Here is a 4,279-nt window from a genome sequence, read left to right as displayed (position 1 = left end):
GCGGGTGGAGCTCCATCGAGGCCCAGGTAGGGCCCCGTGGAGGTTCCCGCAGACCCGGGCCTGGCTGGGAGCAGACTCGAAGTCTGGGTTGGGACCCGCGTCGAGGGTCGATCCGGGGAGCCCCGGGGCAGCTGACCCCACCAGGACTCCTGAGAGGCCCACCGCCCTCTCCTGCCCTCAGCGTCCGAGCGCCTGGCGCGGGCTGGCACACATAGACAGAGAGGCCGCCTCACCTGTTGCTCTTGTTGCCGCTCCCAGCCGGAGATTAGAGCAAAGTCTGTCGGAGCTACCCCGGCAGGCTGACAGGACCAGGGCGTGGGGGCGGAGCTGTGGGCGGGGCCTGCTGGTTGGCTGGCTGGCCTAGCCCAGCCCCTCTGCTTGCCGACTTTCCCCGCCCTCGGAAGCCTGGGTCCTACACCTACGCTTGGACCCTTTTCTCTCAGTGGCCTGTGGGTGAGTGGGTGTAGGGTGGCCCGAAGAGACGTTTAGTAGATCTGAGCTGTTCTGTCCCGCCCCCTGACGATCGACTGGGCGGAAGTGGGAGGGGTTGCCCCAGTACGTTTGAGGACCATTTGGTATCCTTCTCTCGGCTCCAGGATACAGCAACATCCTCAGACACTCGTTCCTGGTCAGGGCCCAGGGAACCCTCCTTGTGGGGACCAGAAGCCAGGAATGTGTGGAGAACCACAGGGGAGGTGTGAGGAGACCCCAGGAGTGGCACTACCCTCTGTGAAAGTGTTATTCAGTCGTGTCCAACTCTATGACTGTAGCCCACCAGGCTTCTCTGTCTGTGGGATTCTCCAGGCAAGTATACTGGAGTGGGTTGCCATTCCCTTCTGGGACTATCCCTCTGTGGACCTGCTCGGGGCTGACTGCGACAGGATGGCGGTCAGAGGCTACTGCCTTGCATCCAGCCTGCCCAGGGCAGTGGGAGTTATAAGATGGGGCCCACCCTGTTGGCTGGATCTTAGAGTCAGAGGAGAAGCAACTTACATGGAGGCCCAACCCTAGCTCTGCCCTGTCTACCACTGCCTCAGTAGGTGGCAGCTGCAGGGATGGGGTCGACAGAACACAAGTGCTGGCCTTCCTTCCTGGTTCTGCTCCAGCACCTCCCGATATGCGGGAGACATGGGCTTTGGCTTTCAGGGCACCTCTAACCTGTTCTGTTAACCTTGCTGGGCCTCAGGCTTTCAGTCTCCAAAATGAGGTGATTGCCCAGAGTTCTCTCTCCAGGCTGTGATTTTGTGCAGGGTGGGAGTAGGGGAGTCAACCCAGGTCTGCTCTTGCCATCTCTCAGCATCTTCCCTTTGGGAACTACACCCCCCAACACTGGAGTGTCCTGGGGGACATCTTTAGCCTGATAGCCCCCTCAGCCAGGTGTACCTGGGCCCTGGAGAGAGGGAAAGCTTCACAGAGTGACCCTAGGTTGAGTTCTGAGTGACCTGTGAACTGTGAGTCCCAGAGATTTGGAGGGTAAGGAGTGCGGGTGAGGAGAGGAGACAGCCCAACAAGATTCAGCCTGGCCCTACGAGAACCTCCTCCACTCATCTCCAGCCTATACTCCTAGTTCCTCCTTCCAGGAACACCTTTTCCCCTTCCTTCTCTTGCAACGTACGTGGCATCTCCTCCAGGAAGCCTACCTGATCTGGGTGGTGCCAAGTCCATTTTGTGGGTGCCATACTCCCTGTGCTACACCCACCCCAAAACACTTCACTCTGAATAACTTACACCCCCCTTCACCGATTCCTAATTCGGGACTCCCCTACCCCTCCAGACTGGAGCTCCTGGAGCAACTGGGGGGAGGTGGGGAAGAGCACAGGGTGGCCACACCCAGTGCTGGAAGCATACTGCACCTGAGGCAACATAAAAAGGCACTCCCTTCTCTAACCTGAATTGCCCGGAAATGAATAGACACCTTCAGAAATTATGGCACCATTCCTATATTCCACAGTCAACGTGTCTAAAAGGTAGTCAAGCGGGACAAAACTGAAATAAAACATTCCCTGCCTGGGACCGAGGCATGGGTTCTTGGGACCTCCATCCTGGCTCAGGATATTGGGAGAGACTTCTAGGAATTGGGAATAAATTTCAAGGGCCTTCCCTGGTCACCTGTTTGGGAGTGGGGAGTGGGTGTGCAGGAGTCAAGTTGATTCTCTGCTGCCATCATGCGGCCAAGCTGTTGACTGCCTCCAGGCTGGCATCTCCTCTCAGGTAGCCTAGACTTTGGACAGCAGCCCTGGTTTGGGATAGAGTGCCCTTTCCTCCCTCCTCATCTGCTTGGTCTGTGGGAGGGGAGCAGGCAAGCCATGTGGGGGAAGTCAGCTAATGGGGCCTTGCAGTGCTGAGAACAAGTGCTTTTCTCAAGGTGAATTCACAAGGCCCGGCCAAGGTTCAGCTTAAGTACCTACCCCACTGCCCTTGAAAAGAGTGCTAGCCACTTTGCCCTCTTGGCTCTCACTTCCCTATGAATGCTACCACAGAGAACTGGTGCCAGACTCCTTCTCCAACCCAAAGATCATCCTGGTGGTGGCAGGGGGATCTCTCTAACCACAAAATATCCAGATCACTCTGCAGCTTAAAAAGTTTCAATGACTCCCCCCTAACCCTGGGCCTTAAAGACTCCTCCAGCTTCACTGTAACCCAATGAACCTGTCATACCAGTTTCTTTACCATATCTAATTGTGACTCTCTCTTCCCACCCCCACCCAGAATAGGTGCTGAACTGCAAGAAGCTGGGAGCCCTACAGAGATCAGGGCAGCCAGCAGGGACACTGGGGGGCTGACCACTGACCCAAAAGAACACCAGTAGCTGTCAGAGACAGGTAGCCTGGCATCACCTTGGCCCCAGAGACGGGTTTGGTGCCCTGGCCAAAATTCAGGGAAGTAATAAAAACAGGAAACGGGTAAAAAAGAGATGCAGGGCATGTGCAGTGTGAGTGGCAGCCACTAAGCCTCTGGCTGCTCCATAGGTGCTTCGGGGTCTGGGCAGGTAGCCTGCTGCCTAATCCATTCTAGTATGATCTGGGGTGAGGCCAAGGGGTGGGGCCAAGGGGAAGGGCTATGCTGCCTTTTCCTGGGACAGTAAGTGAATCATTCCAGTGCATCCTTGGCCCATGCCACCCACACAGACACATTCTCTAGCATGGGTTGGTTTTAGTGACAGAGTGTCTTGGTCCGGCACTCAGACTGCATGAGGGTGATTCACTCTATAGTCTGAAGACCATATTCCGTGGACACTATTCTCCCATAAGTATTTCTGAGGTCTTCTGCTTCCTTGGCCAATGAGATGGTTAAGCTATGGCATAACTTGGAGAGCCTCCAGCAGGAAGGTAGAGGCTTTCTGCACTGTGCCTTGGGCTCTGTCCAGAAAAGTTCTCATGGTTGAGTGAATGGGGCTGGGCCTTCACTTCTGAGCCTCCTGGGATGTTCATGGTGACCCATGTAGGCTGGGCCGTGCCAGGCATCAGGGTGACTGAAGAGGGCATTGGCTGTTCTTCTTAGGGCAGGATCCACTCCTATCCCAGAGGTCAGCTGGGTCTTCTTTCAGGTTCTCCAGCTTACTCTTGAGGCCATCCTGAGGAATGTGCTGGCTGGAAGTAGGGGAGCTGAGGTGGACAGCCTTCATGAGGGAGCCTAAGCTGGGACGTTTTCCCAGAGGCCTACAGCCGCAGCAAGGCTGGACTCTGACTCTGCCTGTGCTTAACGCTAGGTCACCGCACCAAGGGCTCCCAGCCATGCCAGGGCTCAGACCCTCCCCACTTGGCTGTACCTGTCTCACTCAGAGCAGCCCCTGCTGAACAACAGCAGCCCCTTAAGCAGAGCGTCAGCCAGGGCTCCCAGGTGGTTGGGTAGTCTTTGGGGGCACACAACTGGGGATCCCACCAAGGAGTGATAGGGGACACACCAGGGGCTCAGACTGGGGTGGGGGTGGGGCTTCGCAGGGAGTTTGGGGGAAGGCCCTTGGGGTCCCAGAGAACTCTTTACATGTGGCAGGACTCCAGCTGAATGAAAACAGCCCAGCCCAGGGGCAGACTCTGAGCGCATGTGATGCTGTGCAAAGGAGGGGAAAGAGAGGCTCAAATGTGCATGTGCTAAAGCAACTGTATGCCAATAAAATTTAAAAAAAATAATAAAATCAAATAAAATCATAAGAGAATTCTATTTAAAAATGTGCATGTGCCCCTGTACATGGGGAAGCACGGGCAGGGCTTAGGGAGGAGGAGCCAGGGTTTGTATGTGAGTGAGAGAGGCTGAATGAAGGAACCAGTGACAAGGCCCC

The sequence above is a fragment of the Bison bison genome, unplaced genomic scaffold (genome assembly GCF_000754665.1).
Source record: "Bison bison bison isolate TAMUID 2011002044 unplaced genomic scaffold, Bison_UMD1.0 scf7180017864304, whole genome shotgun sequence".
Lineage (NCBI taxonomy): Eukaryota > Metazoa > Chordata > Mammalia > Artiodactyla > Bovidae > Bison > Bison bison.
The sequence above is the reverse complement of the archived record's forward strand: the minus strand, read 5'-3'. Positions refer to the sequence as shown.